At 39.1% G+C, this 23,059-nt stretch overlaps 1 protein-coding gene across 2 annotated transcripts in view; it reads left to right on the top strand.

The window, feature by feature from the left end:
- Positions 1-23,059, top strand: part of LOC124309248 (regulating synaptic membrane exocytosis protein 1) — a 1,429,783-nt gene that overhangs the window by 291,294 nt on the left and 1,115,430 nt on the right. The gene's annotated exons all lie outside the window — the stretch shown is intronic.

The raw sequence follows: 23,059 nt of genomic DNA on the forward strand, positions 1-23,059 counted from the left end.
AAAGGGTAGTATTCTTGGATATGAAGGTCAGAAAGGTACGAAACAAATCTTGTTTACGTTTCGGCCCGAGTAGGTATATAATTCTGTGTATCGATATGACAAGTCTATGTACGACGTAATTTTCACGTATTACATGTGATCAGTAGATCAAAAGTGTATTGACTTAATTATTAAACAATTAATGAGAACATATTGGCAAGGTATGGTAACTATACGAAACGTTAAACTTGTGTTACTGGTGAAGGAATAAAATATGTATATTAGCTGTTCATGAGACTAGAAATATAATGGATTTTACCACACGTTTATACTACGGATCTCGCTTACCACAATAAAACGTTGATGATGGAACGCAGAAATTTTGTATTTTAATACCTACAAATATACCGATTTTTAACGAATTTAAATTGACAATTGAGCTAGTAAACAAAACGTTGATTATTAGTCTAGAAACCGTTGTTTAAATGTTGTAGAAAAGCAGTGAATGAAACGTTAAACTTGTGTTACCGGTGAAGGAATAAAACATGTATATTAACTGTTCATAAGACTAGAAATATAAACGGTTTTACCACACGTTTATACTACGAATCTCGCTTACCACAACCAAACGTTGACGATGAAACGTAGAAAATTTGTATTTTAATATCTATAAATATACCGGTTTTTAACGAATTTAAATTAGCAATTGAACTAGTAAACAAAACGTTGATTATTAGTCTAGAAACCGTTGTTTAAATGTACGTGTAATGAAAATCGTATAATATTTGTGGAGAGACAACGATTAATATTTTACTGAAAAATTACCGTATATCGAACACGGTAATATTTTCTACCTATACCATAATTATACGACCTTAACGTTTCTTCAACCACATTTTAACCGGCTCATGTTTACTGGGATCTTCTTGTTTAAATAACACAGGTAAGTTCACGTTGTCGCGCCGAGATGTTTGGGAATACGCGCGTACGTCTTACAGAGATAGAAACAGTCAACGTCGTGATGTCTACGCATGCAAAAGTAGGATCTAATATTGTCCTGCTTCTCGCACGCTACATCGTCAAATATGATTATTGAGTTGGGCCGTGCTTCTTCCGGTGTAATCACTTGCTTGCGCTCGGTAAACGCAGAATACTCCGTATTCTCAACATGGTCCAACAATGGCTTCAACAATTGGTATTCAGGTTGGTTGAGAGATTTCGAGTAGATGTAGATATTTTTAAATCTGAGTCCGTTGGGATGGGTTATAAGTGTGATCAACGCATTAGTTTTACCACAATCTGACGGGCCACAGAATATTGCACGTACACTATTCGGGAGTAATTCACCGTGCCGTTTGTGCCTTTTGACATTTTGCTCCGAAAGTTTGTCAAAATTCATCACAGGAAGCTTAGTAGGTTGTTTCTCAAACCGTATCTCGGACATGACTGATCGGATTTGCTATGAACATCCCGTTTTAAAGCACTTTTCTTCAGTCAACGCACGAACATGATCGCGTACAGAGGTGAACGAAGCAGCAGGCGGCAACATCGTAGCAAGGGTCTGGTGAATAAAATCAACAGCCTTCCAGTCGAATTGCATGTACCTCGTTATCAATACTGTAGGCCTGGTACAAAATTAACAAAGAGACTCGCGCGGGGTGATCCGGGAATCAATTTTCTCGACGCAGCTCGCAAGGACCACGTATTACTCGCAGAATCGTGAAAATCTTGAAGTTAGAAACGAGGCTGATAGGGTGTTGGCTGAGAAAGCTTGGAGACGGGTTCTCGCAAGGGACGCAAATTTGGGGTGGGAAGGCAGCCGCTTGGACAATAGCTAATACAGTGTCAGTAAAATCAGAACTCGGAATGGGAATTCCAAAATCAAAAAATGTGACCTTAAGAAAAATTATAAATGCTGCAACGTTCTATGGTTCCAAGCAACAATGCAAAAGTAGCTATAGAATCTGCGCTAAAGGGTGCTGAAAACGCCGATAAAAAGCGGGTGGTAAATGTGAAGTGCGAACACCTCGCGTCCTACCAGAATCTTTAAAAGTAGGTTGTTCTCTACCGTTTCTGATCCCTATTTTCGCTGCAATTAGTGCTACAGGCGCGTTGGCCAGTGGTGTGGCTGGTATAGCAAAAGCTGTGAACGATGCTAGTGCTGCTAGACGAGAACTGGGAGAGAGCAAACGACACAACAAAACTATGGAAGCTATCGCGTTGGGCAACGGGCTTCATATGAAACCGTACAAAACAGGTCTTGGTCTTCATCTTTCAAAAAACTAGATGTGATGCTACCACGTCGAGCGTTGACTGATTGGGACTTGTTAAAATATGCAAAAATCTTCAAGGTTCCGCATTTCCGAGGTGTTTTCAAGCGAAACGAAATGCCCGAAAATGGTCCACGGAAAAACGAGTCAGCTATAATCAACCTTGACGACAAAGACGGTCCGGGAACACACTGGGTTGCATACAAGAAACGCGACAATAATATCGATTACTTTGACAGTTTCGGCAACCTGCAACCACCCCCAGACCTCATAAAATACCTCGGCGTTGATAGTGGTAAATACAATCATGATAGGTACCAGAATTATGATACATTTGAATGGGGACACTTGTGTCTAAAATTTCAAAAAACATGGTGCATGATTCATCAAAGTCAGTCTATCACTCGCAGTCATCGATGATTCGTTAACGTTAACGATTTGGGAAACCTCTTCTATTCTCGAGGCACGATATATCCCACCGATCGAACTTTCTCGCAATGAAAGTTATGCTCTTGGCTTAGTAGAATTGTTAACCTTCAATCCGGTTCACAACGTTGATATTGGTCACAACAAAATTCACGTGGCTAATAAAGTCATCACCATACCTATCATTCGCTACGAGATCAAGACAAAAAGACGTATCCTCAAAACGTGCTAAGATTTACAGATATAAGGCTCACCATCAAACCCAACAATAAAACATTACGCAACGAAATCACATGCAGCTACACGATTAACTTTCATCCAAATGATTCTATTTCTCCAATTTTAGAATTCACACCACGCGTATTGGTGGTTGATAAAACTCACGAATCAGACGTGCCTGTAACTATACCCAAGGTCAATACGGTGCAAGTTGAGTGCAGCATTACAACAGGCGCCCGCGTCAATGGACATTAAGTACACACTATTCACGAGTTCTTACCGACTGTCCCACCAGAATATAAGATCGTTGAAGTACCTTCGCACGTCATTTATCTGCCGTTCATCGTTAGGATCATAGATCACGTTCAGCTCCGGTTAGTGTATCAAGACGGAGACTTGGTTAATTTTCGTGGAGAAGTTATTACTGTGAGACTATATATCACATCGCACTGAACGATGAAAATTGTATTCAACAGACTGTCAAAGAGTTGGTATATTGGTAAGTCGGCATGCCTTGATCAAATCAGTCGTTGATCGATTCTTGAACCGTTCACACCTCGAAACGTGGAGTTCCTGATAGCTCTGGGTCTGAAACCAACACCTTCTGGATGAGGAATTTCCGATAACTGAAAATCCGATTTTTCTGTTCTATCATCTGCTACGTACCATGGAGGAAGAAATCTTAAACATTTAAACACCAGTCGTCTTTGATGAATCCGTTGCGCATTACGAGATTGACGCTCACAAGCCTTACGCCTCGTCAACTTTCAACAACAGCGATTAAATTCGAATCACCGTTCAGCATCAGGATGTATGCATATTACCCATCAACAGTTCGGTACATATCCATGAATGACTCCACGAACCTGATGGTACATCTACTGTGAACACACAGCTCGTGAACAACGCGATCTGTCATTTATTCGAAGAAATTCGCCATAAAATCAAGGCAGTTGAGAGTGATAGAAGCAAGAACGTTGACTTGACAAGTCTCATGAAGGGTTACGGTTTTCTGTACCCTGGTCAGACTTGGCTGATGCAGAACGCCGGATGGCTTATTGTAGAAGAGAAGAAAAAATTAACCGATGCCGAGGATCATTTTGACGTATTGATACCGCTCAGCATGATATTGGATTTTGCTGAAGACTACCGCAAGATCGTTGTTAACGCTAAACATGAGTTAATTTTGACGAGATCAAAAACTAACGTCAACGCAATCATGCAGACTTGAAAGGAGGAATTCAAAATCATGATGAATGCAGTGAAATGGCTAATACCCTATTTGAAACTTGCGGATCAGACGAAAGGCAACCTACCAAATTTCATTCAGAAAGATTCGCCTTTTTTGATGAGTTTCCGCAGTTGGGAATTGTACGAATATCCTTTCATCCCATAACATCGAAATACGTTTAGACTGTAAAAACTTCCACTCAGCTTGAAAAACCTCGACACGTCATTTTGGGTTTCCAAGCAAGTCGAAAGAAGAAGACCGGCAAGAACGCAAATCATTTCGATTAATGCAATATCACGAACGTCCAGCCATTTTCAAACTCTCAATCCCATACATACGGTAACCTGAACCTCAACATGAGTTTTAATCTGTACGCGTTACTGTACGAGATGTACGCAATTCTCTAAGCTACCTACCACGACAAGAACCCCGAGACATAATTGACAAAGAGTGAATTCCTTCGAGATGTCCCCTCATTCGTTATCGACTGTCCAAAACAAAACGAATCTTTGAAGACGGCCCTGTCGACATCTGTCCTGAATTTGTAGCTGAAGCCAACTTTTCCGCTGAAACATCGGCGTATCACTCGATTGTTCACGATCGTATTGTCGAATACAACCCACTCAGTGGTGGGGTAACAAAGTTGGTACAAAAGAACAACCGTTTTTACTATTTCGCACAATACAAAGATGGAGCTCATCGTTGACATACAAGCCTTCTAACAATCGTTACAATACTGTTAAATAAAATTATTGTACTATCTTTGTGAAGTGATTGTCAACTGTACCCTAAAAATTGTACTCAATAAAACTTTTTTTTAAAGAATTTTCATGAAATCATTTTACACCCTAACCTTAGCCGTGAGAAATAATTTTTTTTTTTTCAATACGAATCTTATGTGATACTCAAACTTGCTCTCCATCCATGACCGTGCTGTACTCAAACCAAGTTATGTTTCGCATCCCTCGAGCGATAGTTACCCAACACCGAAGATCCATAGCTCTGAATGTATACTACCGTAGCTATTGGTCGACCTTTCGCTCTAACCTTGACTGAACTCGTTCAAAATCCATCGTAGAGTACCCATTACTGTTACAAGCCAAAAAGAATGTCACGTGGATGATAACGTAGGACATCCACGTTGGTAAAAAACAATTCTCAGGACCACGAATTTTGGAATATTGCCTGGTTGATAACGTGAGAAAAGAATGTTAGGTGGTTGATGTTACACGTCAGGAGTGCTACTGTGGGAAAAGATTTTGAAGTGGTTGATGTGACACATTAGCAGTCCTATCGTGGGAAAATATTTCGGGACGGGTAACCAAAATCCAGGTTGGTGAAAAAGTTTACGCCTTTAGCTGCACCCTCTAACGTTAGCAGGCGTGCACATCATACAGACTCAGATCTTCGGTCGGTAAAACAGCATGATTTTTACCTTCGACTGATAAGAATTGTCGGTCAAGGTGTGCTATTCTGACTATTCACCGATATAATTGTCCGTAAGGTTGCGCGTTTTGACCTCAAGTCGGTACGGCAGACTGTGACGTCATCGTGGAGAAGGGTTTGAGTCTGTGGAGGATGTCGGTAAGTGTCGGTAACAGGAATCTGTAAGTAGAACTCTTCTTGTATTGCTACTGTAGTCAAATCGATCGCACGACTCAAAAGTGAACCAATACAAATGCAACTATATAGGATATGCAGACAACAAAATGGTGAACTCAAGCACAATGGTAAAGCAAACTGGCACCTCAACTTGACGGTCAAAAATTCGGTAAGAGAATTTCTAAAAACCCACAAAATCCACCCACAAAAAAAATTGTTAATAGGTGAACATGCGTTGTCAGGTGGCAAGATAGATAAAAAATTGATTGATAGCGCTACGATTTTCAAATCAATTCATCTCGAAAACGGGTGAGAATTATGTGCCCCTGCTTGGCCTGTGGTTCACTATTTCGAAGTGCTCTTTAACCCCAGAAGTGCCCTGAAATCCGTGACCCCAAGTTCACGCCCTCCCCTTGTCAGCGCGCACCTGTCATCACATCGCGGCGCAGAACTTGAGGCTAGATCACGATGTCGTCCTCTGCGCAGCTCTATAACGGCCGGGGGGTGAGCGGGTGGTGCTCCGTTGTCGCTAGTCAGTCCATTATGGATTCACCGGTTAGGTGTTGGCGAGGTGAGCGAGGAAGGCTGCGGAGCGTCGGCCACCAGCGGGAATCGCGTGCGCCTTGGATTGACGCGATGCCGGGATCTTCGTTGGCTCCTCCTCCGCAGCCTCGACATCCTTCCCTCGAGATCGTCGCTATTCCACCAGTCCGCAATATCCTCGACGTCGTAATTAACCGCTGGCCTGGGGCCAATGTACTCGAAAAGAAAAAAAACAAACAAAGGCCCGCAATATCTTAGTCGCTATTCGCCACAGTGTCCCCTCTCGGAAGCTTGGATGCGTGATCCAGTTCTGGCGCTCTTTTCTAACGACTTTGCTATTGTAAACCTATCGAGTTTGATTCCGTCCAGGGTTCAGGAAGCCCCTTGTAACGGGCATCAAAAATGCCACGTGACAACACTTACGCATAAATGAAATGAGAAATATAATCGCGAAACACAATCCCCACGTGGTGATCTTCAACGAAGTCAAAATCAAACCGTCAGGCATTTATAAATATCAAATGGTAGGATATATAAAATTATTGGACAATAGAACTAACCGAGTAGTGCGCGGACGGGGAATTCGCGTAACTTTCATGTACATTCAAAACGACTTATTTTGGTGCCGTCTCAAACCATATGAAAATCCGGAATGCTGTTCGATCCTACTAAACCTGGATAAAGAATATACAATTATAATTAATGGACTGTATATACGTTCCGCCTTGAGAAAACAACGTAAATGAAGACATAGAAAACCTTCTAAACATACCAAACTCAATCTCGGTCGGTGATTGGAACGGTCAACACCCGGCCTTCGGCCATATAAACACAGACGCGCGCGGATGTCTGATATATCCATATGTAAACGCGGATTTTGTTGATATTGTAATATCTCTACGATGATCCAGGGAAGTTGCAAGCGTGAGCATAACAAACTTGGACCATGCCATTACAAACATTGCAAAAAACATAACACCATGCGAGAATATTAACGATATCGGGAGCGATCACGTACCAATTCTTGTCAAAATCAAACTTGATCTCACAACAACGAAGAAAGACAAAACTCGATTGATAGCCCCAGAAGAATGGCTTAAATACAAGAATAAAACCAAAATGGATCAACAGCCGAAGATTCAGACCCACGCAGATGTCGAAAACGAGCTAAAATACCTGACTTTTCACCTGCAGACCACTTCGCGTACAATGACTCGTAAGATCGAAAAATCTAGCGAACTTCTGCCAAACAAAATTCAACTCTCCATCCGCGAACTCAACCGTGTGAGTATGTACGATGTAATAATCGAGTTAACGACTTAATCTGGGTAGATCACTTACAAGAACTTTAAGCAGGCGGAAGTCATCAAATACGAGAATACAAACAAGAACACTGGCTCAGAATCATCGAAGAACAGGCTTACAATAGAAAAACAATGTGGAGCAATTAATAGTGTTTTTCGATATCAGTGCGTGAAGGTGCCAATGCTCGCACGAGCATGAAAGCGCAACACGAGCCCGGAGACTAGTCGAAGGGCGCTGTGACGCATTTACACGAATTAGTCCTGGACAACTTTCGCACGTGTATCGAACTCAGTTTTTGTTACACCTGTAATGAAAAGTCCGAAATAAGACAATGAAACCAGTCAAAGAATGAAAAAGTCCGGAAGTCTTGAAAAAGCGATTAGATTTCTAACAGACCACCGTGCGTGGCGTTGGGGACCAGGGCCAAAGTCCCTGATGGGGTCAAGGGGCGAAACCTACGTAGGGAGGTCGGGGGGCGAAGCCCCCCCCGACCTAAAACAGGAACTGAAACCCCATGAAAAAAGCAATATCATCATAATAGTATACGAGATATAAACATAGGAATATCAAATGAAAAGAATAACATTGTTTCATCCCGGCAGGATGACGAGCACGGCAAAGAGTGACAAACTATTTCTTCGATGGCGCTCGTACAGCTGTTTGCGAAATGCGTAACCGTGGATAAAAGCGAGACCACCTTTTTCGCACACCACTAGTAATGTGGAAAGGTTTAACTCACACCGCTAGCAATGTGCGAAGTTCTTTTTCTCACAGCGCTACCAATGCGCGAAAGTTTTTCCCGCACATGTGTATTGTAACTTTTGCGGCTTTTCTCATGAGCTGCTCTGGTCATGGAAAGTGCATCGATTGTGAGTTCACTACAGAAAGATGTAAGTAATGATATCTCTCTATCTGATAAAAAAGTTCTGAACAAATGAACAGGTAAAAAAAATTATAGTAACAATAGTATAAAAAAGATTACAATAAGAATAGTATACGCATGAAGTTGGCGGTGGAGTGAGATGCCGAAAACAAAACAAAAAGCATCTAGCAAACAAAACTTCCTTTGACAGCTGTCATCGGCTGTTTATGACAGTCTTTGACAAATATCTTTATAGGTATCTGTTTCTGACACGCAAAAATGCACATGCAAACAAAAATTATCAAGATGATTCCCGACGGGAATTATCTTTTTCGCGCGCTGGCGTATTGTGTATACGGCACTCAAGATCGACACGCAGAGGTGAGACTGAGTATCGTTTCAAATATAGTGGATGATTGGTCTACATTTGCGGGTTTTATTACAGGTGATGAATCAAACGGTGCTATTATTAGGTCACCTGGTGATTACAAATCATATATGAATAAAAATGGAATTCACGGAGGAGAAACAGAATTAGCTGCAGCTGCGGACATTTTGAAGATATGTTTAATCGTATATCGCGGAGAATAAATTCATCCACGCCGAATCAGATCCCAAGATAAAAGACAATTCTCGCTACTCGTTACCGACGACGGAGACAGTGGATACTTTGATGTCTTGCAGAACCAAAATCAAATTCAGATAGTGAGTAATAAGTATCAAAAGTAACAAGCAAATGATAGTTAATCTAAATATATCACCAAACAGTCAAAAGGACAGCCAGGACGACGGCAATGGAGAAAGGAGGAGTTTCAATCAGCAGACAAGGCAATGAAGATGGTGGATGGTCGGAAGTATCACAAAAGAGTAAGGAAAATAAAATTGTAAGTGCGAATAACCAAATAAGCCATAGAATAATATCAAACAAATATTCGTATAACCAGGCAAGAGGACTACCAGGATTTATGTTGACCACAAGAGAAAGAGGTGTTTTGCGGAGTGAACAGCAATGCAAACATAGCGAAAAAAATAATATAAGGAAGTTGATTTCGGAGAATAACAGGCAGAGCGGTAGCAAAAATAATTCAGCAAGTCAAGGAGATAGATCGATATCAATGGAGAAGGAACACCAATTTTTAACCAAAGAACAGAAGCTTAGATTGATGAAAAAAAGAAAAGTAAGCATAGAAGGAATTGAAGTGGACAGCAAGAGACAACGAGCAGATGAAACGACAGACGAAAAAGAAGTGTATCGACGACTTATGAGCAAGAATAACGTATCTGAAATTCATGTTTGTGATGAAATATTAAGTGACAGTGATACGTTGACATCGATGGAGAAGGAACTTTTTGTATTCAGCCGAACAATAGAAGATAGCAGAGACAGGCTGGAATTAGACAGAGACAGAGAACGAGTGGAAGCAATGAATAGTGAACTAATCATTGCTGAGCATCGTTACAACGGGGGTATTGAAAAAGGCATTTTCAAAGCTGTGGAGCAACTAGACATGGGTGAAATGAAAGTAAAATGTAAATATAGCAATGCAGAAAAGTTCAAATATGAAACAGGAAGGGTGGCAAATAATTGCTGTCATGGAGGAAAAATAACATTGCCACCATTAACGGAATATCCTGATGTACTTCAGCGTCTGCGAGAAGGGAATGACGAAGTATCAAGACACTTCAGACAACATATACGATCATATAATGACGCGATTGCGTTTGCATCATTCAATTGTACCGTGGCAGATCTGGAGAATCCAGGACCATGTGTGATGAAAATAATCGGGGATGTGAGTTTGTAACGGTCTTTTCGTTTTCGCGGTTTGCTTCGACCAGGATTAACTTCAACTGCGGAGCCTCTCGCAATTAACGAAAATCATCCGCTATCAATTTACTTTTTATTGTTTTTTATTGTTTTTATTTAAAACGGAATTTTGGATGTCGGTATGACCGAATGACATGCATCTATATGGAAACCGAATAAAAGAAATGTATAAATATGAGAGAAAATAATAAATAAATTGTATAAATAAAATGGGCACGGCGGACATCTAGGACAATAACAATTCCATAAACGGCATACTCGTAAAATTACAGACAAAATAGTACAGGTCAGAATATAAAACTTATCATAAGCGTGTCTTTGGGGATATTCTTCAAATCCCAGTTTCCATTTCCTCAGTTGCGCTCGCTAATTCCGTGCCCGGCCAATTTGAATCCCCTCGTCCGTCATGTCTAGGTGGTTTTTCCTTGATCGGGAATCCGTAAAAGATGGGCCGCTGCTACGAGTCCTTCGTTCTCGCAATAGAATCCGTATGCGTTTTACTTCATTTTTCGTCGGTGGTATGTATTCGTTCGTTATGATTTCTCAATTTTAGAGCGCACTCTGATGACGATCGACCGCTCATCCGTCGTCTCCCGCTCATACTTCTCGATCGATTGCTAACCCGTCGTCTCTCGCTTACACTTCTCGATCGATTGCCCATACATATGTCATATAACCGCTTACGTGAAAGCCCCCCTCCCTGCGGACCTACCTATTATTGAGTCCCGTAGTCACTGCTTTGGCGGCTAAATTCAACTGTTACAAGTTACAAAATATCTACAAGTTTAGAGACCGCAAACAATAACCGAGCGAGATATAGACAAATTTACATCTACGACGCGCAAACTCAGCTAGTGCTGAGAGAAAACGACGCAAGAAGAGCAAACCTGTTGGAAATTATTGGTAGACTGATAATAGATATCAATCCTTATGCAGCAAATTTCAAAACAATGTACGAGCGATTTGTTAAGGGAGAAAGCCTGTTGAGATTAAACTTCATTGCACTCAAGGAAGACGATAGACGGCGGTACAATGCGCCAACCTGTGGTGAGCTAGCAGCTCTGATCGTTTCAGATGACGGGGCAGTATCTGAAAATATAGAAGTATCGCAAATAAACAATTAAATCTACTCTGAGTTCAGAGGAGCGAAGGAGAAGATCGAAATTTTTCATGAATCAATGAGATTCGAAGTCAACTTCGAAATCAATTTAAAGTGAAATATGTAAAATGAATTTATTTGAAAAAAAAGGATTGATATCAATTATTTGTATTTATGAACCAGACGCAGTAGACTCTATATCTCTATATGTAGATATACGTAAAAAAATCTGAAAATAATAACTGTAGCAAAATAAGTCGCCGAATGCAATTGGGGTTGCATGGCATCGGGAGTTTTGCACACGTGAGTGGATTCGTTTACGAAAACAATCTGAGCAGACCTGCATAGGGAGCCAATAGCAATATCGGGTTGATCGAAAACAACCAATCAACAGTTGCAGACCTGTCATCCAATCAGCATAAATGAATTAACGTGTTTAATAGCCAATTTATAAGGAAATAGTAAGGCGTGCTGCGCCGAGTGGTCGCGGCGCGTAGCGCTGAGGTGGGGTTGGCGCGCGAAGCGCGCAGGGCGAAACCCCTAGTTGCTTATTAAATGAGGGCTATCTCAAGGGAATAGGGACAAGAAAGATAGGTATTCCCTATTCAAAGAAAAACCCTATACTTCTTTAGTTTAACCTCAACGTGCAAAGGGGTTACTTTTGTCGCCTATCCTACAACTAGGACTAGAATACGGCCGTTGTTTGTGTATTAACCTAATCCAAGGTCTCGGGCGCTAATGCCGTTGCCATGGTCCCTCCAACGATGCAGGGTTTGAATTTACTGTGCACATGGATCCTGCTCTTTATTTTATCGATATGCGCCACAGTCCAGGGTGGGTTGCCGCGGCTGTCAATCAGACTCGGGATACACAATATCACGACTGGGTCATGGTTGTTACAACGATGCCAAGTGTAATGCAGTGTCACCGTCGCTGAGTCCCTAATCTATCTGAGATTCTACTTATCGGATAAGGAAACAACCGTGGTTAATTGGTAATGCACTCAATGTACAATGAATATTAATCGTATATCTTACATAATAATAATAAGTCGTTTTGAAAAACAAAAATAGTACAAAAGAAAATAACGTAAAATAATTTCGGTTCTACAAGAATTTATGTTTTAAATGTGGAGCTGTACTAGCTTATCCACTATGGCCTTCTATCCTCTTCCCCTTTTTCAATCAGGTGGGCGCTTTGCCTCCTCTGTTTCTGTACCTACGGTTTGAGTCAGATGGCGCTATGCTCGACACTGTTCCTACTACCTAGCTATCGAGTCAGCTCCACTCTATGCTGGAACAATGCTCCTACTATCTGGCTATCGAGTTAGGCCCGCTCTATGCTGGAACACTGCTCCTACTATCTGGCTATTGAGTCAGGTCCGCTATATGCTGAAACACTGCTGCCTGGTGCTACTCAGCGTGGTCCTTATATACCCAGTTTATAATCCCTGTGTTGTTGCCTCGTCGTGTGTAGAGGTTGTCTGCTCATGTTGATCTATCATGCGTGTACTCGGTTACCAGTACGAATATGTCGGGTAACCGATACGTTGCAGTATAAAAAACTACTTTCGTTGTTTGTAAATGGTGCATAAAAGTGGACTTGCCATGCAGGTGTTGTACTAAGTCTTTAAAATGGCCGGATAACCGAGTAGCCTTCTTCGAGGGAGCAACTACCCAAAAAGAAATATCAGAGTTGTTAATCGACGCAACAATCGTACCCGAAAGCAATGTAAATAGAAACCTCACAAACAACAGTAATAGAACAAGAAATAGTGAATTTTGCGTGCCAAAAATAATATCTGGATACCGCTTGTGCCATTACACGAAAGACAGTCCGTACTTATATTCTGCCATGTTTTGGACACGCAACTATCATTTATTAATTTTTTATAAGCATTTAAGAGCCAAAAATCGTGTTTTTCTTTTAGTTTTTCGCTTATAAAATGAAATCGAATGAAACAATCGCGATGCTCTAAACAGACAAATTGTAGAAAATAAAAATACGAAGAAAATGAGCGCCAAACCAACTCGATCGGATTATTATTAACGGAGAAAAACCGAAAAAATCACTGTTATTCAAAATTCCATAACTCTCACATTTTTGAAGTTGTAGCGCAGGCTCTCCGCAAGATAGTACATCTTGATAGATACTTCATGTGTACACAACACAAGCGTTGTCGGATAATTAGTTTTTGCGTAATTGCAGTTACAATTATTTCATGCACTGTATCGCAGCGTGCTTGGTCGCTCTACGGATTGTCCGATTTCAATTGCCCAAGCATATTTCAAAAGTAAAAGTATTGTACTACGAAAGGTATATTTTGATTTACGTTAACGTGCTGCGAAATAGGTGAGAAATTAATAGGTTAGCATGGAACTAAAAAAGAAACACGATTTCTGCTCTTAAATGTTTATAAAAAATTAATGAATGGTAGTTGCATGTACAAAACATGGCAGAATATAAGTACGGACTGTCTTTCGTGTAATGACACAAGCAGGTTCCAGATACTATTTTTGTCACAGAATCAGTCTTTTTCTGCTCTATTCCTTGGTCTATAATACGAGCGCCGTCCAAACCGTTTCGAACCACCAATGACCGAGAAACAAGAAGAACTTCGAAAGAAATTGAAAAACAATAAAGCTCCCAGATCAGACAAAATTGGCGCACAACATCTAAAAAGCATGCACAAAAGCTGTCTTATCCGAGTTGTGTATATTTCTACACAAGCCCGGAAAACCAGTAAACAAGCCAACTTCATATAGGCCGATTACACTGTTCAACATCATGGGTAAATGGTTTGAACGAATTATACTAAACAGAAGGGATGCCTGCTGCAAGATTCTTCCAGATACGCAACATGGGTTCAGACCAGAGCTAGGAACTACCAACCAACTCACCAGGGGGTCGATTCTGTACTAGGCGCAATGAAGGGACGATATGAAGCGACGCAACACGAAAGGTCGCTTGCGAAAGCGCCGCTATTATGAAAAGCGATTCTGTACCGAGTGCTATTTTGCGTCAGGCGTTACAAGCAAGCGGTTTCTCCGGCCCAATGGTTGCCTTGAAACCGTGGTTTAAACCTCCCCGTTCTAAAAGAATGGGGACCTGTTGCGCGGCAATATAACATAGTTTTTTTTTAGTTACATTGCTGTTTGCAGTAAGAATAAATAAGCTATTAAATTTTTTGTGATTTCGAGATTTGTAACATAAGAATCAACGTGCAAAATGAAGTAAGTGAGGAAATAATATATGAGGTTAATATTTACATGAAATTAATACATAAGTAATGAAATAATACGTTTATATTAATATATAAGAGATCATAACCTTAGTTATGATCTCTAGAAAAGTTTTGTTTCATTGTTCGGTGTGTTACTTCTGTTAGCTATATTTATTCACAAAATTGCTATTTGAAAAATCGGTTATAAGACGTTATAAGACTAAGCATATTTATAAGATGACAACGGCAGGTTTTATAATGTCACAATGATATGAACATGGATTTGTTACAGTCCTACTGAAGTAGCAAAACGTTCCCACAAGCACAACAATAAACAAGGGAAATATTTGATCGAATATATACATAACCATAGAGAGTTTGTAGCAGGACGGCTTATAGGTGCTCGAGGAAAAGAAAAAGGAGATGAATTATGGAAGGCACTCACACGGGAATTGAACTCCTTAGCGTTTGAAAAAACACAAATTCAGTGGCAGAAAGTGAGTAAACTTCGAAAACCTTCATTCCTTATAAAAACGTTGATTTTTTTTATCACTGGTTATTTGCAATTAGTGTAATTTTCTTATAGATAAAACGATAATTGATAAATTTTTTTATTCCCATTCACCAAGTTTCTACCAGGACTGAAATGAAAGTTTTGAAACGAGACTAAAATTTAACCAGATTACATTTACCTTGGTTCAAATGCAGTCTCGCTTCAAAACCTCCGATTTTTGTGACGGTGGAAACTCTGTTTTTGAAGAGCAGTTGTTATGGCGTTTTTTAGGCTTGGAAGGATATAAAAACTCGAGTCAGAGCCAACGCTGTCGGCCATAAAAATACCCGCCTCAAAACTGGAAATTTTCCCGTCGAATACAATACCCTCTCGGAAGAAGATTTGATGATCCTCGGAATGATAGGACCTGCTGCAACAGAAGGGTGCTGGATCCCTGATTCGATGCCTGAAGAGATGGTATGCAATGAGAAGGTTACATACAAAAATTGGTTACAGAAGATATTCTTTTAGATAGATTACATACCGAGTATAAGAAGAGATCAAAATTGTGGCAAATAATTGGGAAAATGTGCGTGAGTAAACGAAAATAACTGATAGTATTAAAGTAAGTTTAATTTAACGCTGGACAAAGGAACTCATTTATATCGGATCAACTGCTCTAGCTCAGTCCCCATGAATGGTATACAAGTTAGTCCCTTCCATTTAAATGATTGAAAAGCCAAACATTTTTATTCGTGTACATATTTCAGTCTGCAATTATACAACTGCTGGAAGCAGACGAGTCAGTGTTGAATGAGATACCTACTCATATATTGGTATTCGAAGAGTACGGCATAGTTGCGAAAAACAGCATAATTGGTAAGTGTATGTCCCGAACGTGTATTACTAACAATAATGATCTATGATATGACGATGTAGCAATGTGTTTTATTCGTAGAATCAGACACGGCAATAGGAAAAGAGAAGGAATTCACTATACAGAATGTACAAGAATTTGATAAATTATAGCACCTTTCACAACCAAAAATATTTGTAGATGTTGTCTGCAGTGATGATGGCATAGGCATAGCATCATCATCGCACACACAGTCACACCCATCATTTCAGCAGACAATCCCAACATAAAAACAGCCACACGCCCTGTCAGTTCCCGGTGCAAGAAAGAAACCAGGCGAAAAGATAATGTCTTTAAGACAGTTCTTGAAATGCAAGAAAAGCAGAACGAAATACTTGAGGTACTTTTGCTTAAAATGTATATGAATAAATCCATCTGCAAATTATTATGCCAGTGGAATTGTGCAAATATTTGTACTTACATTTTTTAGAGAATGTCACAGGCGATGCTAATTTCTGCAAATAACGAATCCAAACGACTGGAGCTGGAGAATGAGAAGTTAGAAGTGAAGAGGCAGATATGCCAGGCTTTCAACTCGATAGCGGTAGCGATGACAGGATTTAATTAATCCCGATCATATTCGCATTAAAATTTACATTCTTAATAATATGAAACTATTATGTATAATTTCTTTTTTTCACATGGACCTGGTTTTGTTTTTAAGAATTTTGTGCCAGTGCCCAAAATATAGAAAGTTCGAAACAATATTGAGTGAAAGTGCGTGCATGGATTTGTTTGTGTATGCATATATGACATGCTCAGAAATTGAGTTGGAAAATAAAAACGCCGAATGAGTTCAGGTTGAATGAAGTTTTTAATTTTTTGAATTATTTTTTTGCACGCCCATCATTTTTGACTTGTTATGCACATTTTTTTGTTCGTTTTTTATTAAATTCCGTAGGATTGCCATGGAAACCTCAGAACACGGTCAGCCGTAAAGTAAATCACAAAAGTTACTTTTCATAGCGAGAAATAGATGAAATGGAGTAGGCTATAAGAAAGCAATACAAGTTTCAACTCACACGCTTTTCCTCATTTAAAAAAATACAAATTATTCACAATTTTCTTTATGTACAGGACATTTCAACGCCAAAGATATGGTATATTATATACATATATATATCTATCAAGTCTGACCACATACATACAATAGTGCTCAAAAGTATTTTGATAATATAGGATTCGTTATTACTTTGATCAATTATTTTTCTTACTTTTCTTCATTTCTACTTCATTTTCGAGTAATCGAGAGTTCATTTTTAACAATTATATAGAACATCGAATTTGTTTCAACAAATAATATTATTGATTTTTGTAGTTTATTCTTGCATGTGATTAACTCAATTACTACCTTTGTCAAAATACTTTTGAGCGCTACTGTATTTCGTATGATTTTCCGGATTCTTCACGAAGTCACATATACACCGCCAAATACAAGTGCATAGAGTTGTCTCGTATAAGTTGCTTCTGTACACGGCGTCCCTCAGCAAGGCGTGCTCTTTCTTCAAGAGGTTCAGCAATATAAGGTCCGTGTGCTGGCATATAGCATCAGCCTGTGCGGAATCTTCCTCGGCGATCTCTTCAAATGGTATTCGATAATGCAAACGCATATTATGCAACATGGCATAAGCATTGATTATTCTTCCCGCATATCAGGCTCGTACATTATTAAACGTTGCTGAAGCAGAAAAAATATAAAATGACAATGAGAATAATTCACTCTAAATTGATTTCATAATTGTTGACTATTCTGACCACAAACTCTCATGTGACAAGCATCTCCATACCGATTTGAGTGCACCAAAACATCGCTCTATAACTGAGCGGGCACTACAATGTGCAGCGGCATACATGTATATACTCAGGTAATCCATTTGGAGCATTCGGTATTGGTGTTAAAAGTCATGGTTCCAAAGGATAGCCTGAATCACCTAGATAGTAAGATAGGTAGATTAAATTGGGAATATATACCTTGTGAGAAGGAAACAATAAAATTTACATGCTGATTCTGGAATTACTAACCCAACAACCATATTTGCCTTTCGCCTTGCCTGTGACACAGCTTCATAAGATCGCGCACAGGTGACTGCATCCCAATTTCAGCATCATGACGTGATCCTGGGAATCTGGTGCTCACATTTAAAATACGCAGTTCTGGTTCACAAATCTGAAAACAGCATTTTGATTTGAATGGGTTCATTATCGACAGTGGAGTGTATTTTGCATTATTGTTTATGGATAGTACCAAAAAAATAATAATAATCAAAAGCACCCGTTTATTTATATTCCGTGACAATCTCTTGAAACTATACATACAATGCGCATGCGCGAGTTTTATCGGCTGCTAGGACAGGTTGGCCACTTCGAGTTTCAGCTGTCAAAGTCTGTTTCTGGCGGCGATGTAGTTCATACGAATTTTTGAGGTTAGAATCTCAAACAGTCGAGGTAGTGACTCGGAAAGTTGATGCTAATGCTCTTTGAAAATTGGCTTTATTCGACTGAAATGAGAAATATGTTTAAATGTTGGGTGCTTGGAAGAAACGCAGCAGGTAGGTGGGAACATTTTATTTGATTACTTTCATTATTTCGTACATTAGAAATAACAATGAAATTTTTTTCTATCAACAGGTGATACGGCCAAAATAATTACATCTCTGATATTTACTGTTAACTACCTATTCAATTTATCACACGTACAAAGATCATCGCCACTTTCAAGCAGCTAAGCAACTTTCTCACTCTCTTGTGATTTCAGGTGGTAATATTGAATTTTATCACTTTTGAAAATGAGACATTAAACCGAGCGTTCAAGAAATTTAAATATCTCACTATCTGTAACAGAATGGTGAATCTTTTTTTTTTTTGAAAATAGTTCAACAAAACTTACACATAGTCGATAGTCAATGTATTTTTTCCGATCAATAAATTATTGCTACCACTATTAAAAATTTTCTAATGATCGTCAGAGTTCATTTCGCAAATTTTCAATGATGTTCGATTGAATAAATGAAGGGAACCTAATACTCAAATTGAAAATTCAAGTAATATTAGATTTATTAAAATGATTTCTGTATTTCATGTTAGTGCGGTTCGAAACAAAGAAAATCTAATCGGAAGCGTAGAAACCAGGAACGTAGATCACATCCTATGACACAAGTTGAAAAACAACTTTCTCAAAATGCGCCTTAACGTCACAATTAGCTTCAAGGATAATCATGTTTTAGAATAATGTCAGAAAATTATTACGAGGATATTGACTTATCGGATTCAAGATTGTGTCCCTTATTGTTATTCAAAATAAATTAATATCTAATTTTTAACAAAGTTTATGAAAATTTTTTTCCAAATAATGTAATCCGATACAATATCTTGTTCATAATCCTCCGAACATCACCGTGTAACAAGGATATTTGGAAAGAGTCCCTTTGTTGCAGGAACCATTATAAAATTCTTGGTTTTCAATTCGTGCTACTGAATAACTTCTGCGTTTCAGGTTCCGTTTCCAATCTCAAAATCAGATTTCTTTTGCTCCAGACAATGCAAACATGAAATGCAGAAATAATTGCGGTAAATGGAGATTTACAAGCTTTCAGTCTTAGCGTAGGACCCTATAAAGAGTGTAAAATTGAATTTGGTTTCAAGTTATCGTGCAACTAGCTAGCCTGATGACAACATCAACTAAGATCAAATTTAAAGACATTTTTAACTGAAGTTATTTAACAATTCTAGATTTACATTGATTCAGTTTGCGTAGCAAAATTCAACCCCACAATCTAATTGAGGACTTGAAAAACTATTTATCTGAATTCAATGCCAAAGAGAGTAAAAGTAAGCTTCAAAATAAGATACCAAATTAAATGGCATAAAGTTTGAAAGACAATGCTGGTCAATAATAATGCTTGAATTACAATGGTGCACAGAATGATTCCTCGGTAGAACGAATTGGCAGCAACGTTCAAGTAACAAACTTATCGCTATTGGCTCGATCAAAGTAAAATGATGGGATATTCAGCCATTATCATCTGTAGTATATCCCGCTCTTCAATTTTGCCTCAACTGATGTTAAGAAGGTGGCGATGGCCTGATGAAATTCACTCTGGCACCTGATGTCTGACGGAACAACCAGGTTCGATGGTTATAATGATTGCACCGCTCGAGAAACCAGGATCCTTGCCACCTAAACGTTTTGACCGTCAGGTAAGGCATAATTTTCCTCGTGTTAATGAAAGCCTAAACTTTGAGCCTGCTACAAAAAAAAACTAATTTTATCATTGAATCCATGTTAAAATATTGTAATAGTCAAAGATCACGTAATTGGAAATTTACCTACATGCTTCCATGCCTGACAAATTTAGTCCCGCTTTGACAATGAATTACTTCGTACCTGAAAATATTAGAAGCTATTATTATCAGACAGGATCTTTTGGTATTTTTTGATACAACTAATTTCCAATAAAATGCACAAAACATAAATCGTTAATGAGACGCATTTTTGATTTTATGTAAATAAAGAATCAGTTCACAATCAACTTTGTTTTTACTTACCTACCTCTGTTTGTCCAGACTCCCACTTGTTAATGACATTTCACATTGAATTTCAGATTTTTTCTTTCAATAAATAACACCCAATTTCTGTATCATTTGATATTTGCTTTTCCGTTAAATTCTTTATTGCGTCGGTTGAATATCTTCCGATATCGACCGCGGTATTGCTGAACGATACTGTTCTTCTTAAACAATTCACGTTACGTAAAAATAAACAGCAGCATAACCTCAATCCACGGCTTTACGCGCGAGAGAATTACAGCTTCAGTTTCATTTTGTGTACGTTGGCGCTCTGTTCAGCAGACGAAAACATCGCCGCAGCTGGCCGCAGGGCGATTTCACCGACCAATGAGATTGAATTATTCAGCGCATGCGCATTGTATGTATAGTTTCAAGAGATTGTCCCGGTATTCGAGTGATTACCTGGTAGTGAACCCATTTGTTATGTATGATAATATACCTACATCAATCCTTCCATGCAATACACTTGTACTTCAATTTCAGCTAACCATTTGAACATTCGTAGGATAACCATGGTGATTCACAAAAGCTTCCTCATTCTCCTTTGGAGCAACGATTCCGACATGAGTGCAGTCTATTGCGCCAATTGCTCCAGGAAATGGTTGTGGAGCATTAGCAAATTTTATTTTAGCTGCCTCGCTTTGCTCCGAAGTGGTAGGGAATTTAATCCATCGGCGAAACACATGATCGTTGATAGCAACGGACACTGATTGGATACACCAGCTGACTGCAGTCTGACTCAAAGGCAATGTAAAATCCTGTCCTATTGCTCTTTGATAAGAACCAACTGCATAAAACCGAATGGCGCAAAGAACCTGTAGGAAGCTAAAGAAAGCATCATTAATTGTGAAATTCTTTTATGAAAAGCACACAGAATGCGCGTATGATAATATTTGCTCGTAACTCAATCGACATACTTTAACATTATATACTTACTTGAGTTTCCACTGAAAGACCACTTGAGCGTTCACGTTGCAGATGTGGTCTCAGTTCTGTCACGAGATCCCTCACTAAATCTTTTGAAACTCTGAACAAATTTTTGAACTGAATATCTGGTAAATTGAATACATTCTGCTCATCGCGCAACCTCTTGCGGGTGACTCGTAACTGTAATATTGCTTTGTCCTCTTCTTCAAAGTCTGCTACATCAACGAGTAACATTACCATAGCCATCTAAAAATTCAATATTTGATACATGAGGTATATTTTTTTTTCAACATATTACAATAATTTAAATCCTCTTCTCTGCAAATATTTTATATGGAAAAAAATAGAAACAACAGCACTTCACTGCTGTAAAGCATACCACGATTAGTGCAGAATTTACAGCACCTCATATTAATTGACGTACACTCGACATCATTGAAGTATTATATGTGAACTAAAACCAGACACTTTAAGGGAATGTGAAACTTCTACTCAGGCCCTATCCTCTCCCCAAATTTTAGATGCAGACTTTTTCAAAATGCGATGAGGTTTTGGGGATAAGAAGAATGTTGGCGGCCGAACAATTTATAAACGTAGTCCGTAACATTTTTCTTTTTTTCAAAACATCAGCACCCATAAAAAAATTTGGAAACATTTTTTGATATCGGTCGTCGGTGTGTCACATACTCTTAAGGAGAGGCTCAAATCCCTCCTCTGCCTTTTAGCAGCGATTAGCGCGAGGGAAATGGAGCAAAAAACTCATAACCTATTTCTCCCGCAAATGAATTACTAGAAACATTTAAAATAGTCAAGGCTTCTGCGTCTAGCTACTAGACAAACAGCCCAACAATTCTAGTTTCCAATCCATCAAACGATCTTTCAGAAAAATTTGTTAGTATTAGATTGAAGTTATGTCATACCGACCCCTCGCTTCAACTGTTTCCCCCTGTATTCTTAAGCTAATTACTCATTTACAAGTGTATCGTAGTTTCTTTTTACATCGTCCTTGTTGTACAATTTACACACATTTATATGATGCGCATCTTCTATTTAATAAAACTTTTGGTTTGCTTAGTTCTTAAAGTATACGGCGTAAATCGTATATGCAGTGTACCTACATTTTAACACTCCGTTCACAAGTATCTAACAATACAAAAGATAATGTAGCGCGAAACACGAAAGTATGGGACTCTAACCTTACTATAACACATTTTCCACAAGTAATTCAATAATTCAAATGTTACATTTTACCTCACCTCACAACGCAATGAAAGACGCAATGACGATTGCACGGGATCGACACCCTGCGTAATATTCTGACGCTAAATATCATCACTGACGCAGTTACTGCGCCTATTTGAGATGCTACAGAATCGCGTCGTACGCAATATATAACGCTTCCGACGCTATGTCGACTTTGCGTCGGACGCTATTCTATTGCGCCTAGTACAGAATCGACGTCTAGAATGATTCACTTTATTCAAAAATCGATTAACGAAGAAAAGACTTGCCGCGCTGTCTCGTTAGACCTCTCAAAAATTTTCGGTTGTATAAACCGCAACGCACTCAT

This window comes from Neodiprion virginianus, chromosome 7, assembly GCF_021901495.1.
Source record: "Neodiprion virginianus isolate iyNeoVirg1 chromosome 7, iyNeoVirg1.1, whole genome shotgun sequence".
In the NCBI taxonomy this organism is placed as follows: Eukaryota; Metazoa; Arthropoda; class Insecta; order Hymenoptera; family Diprionidae; genus Neodiprion; species Neodiprion virginianus.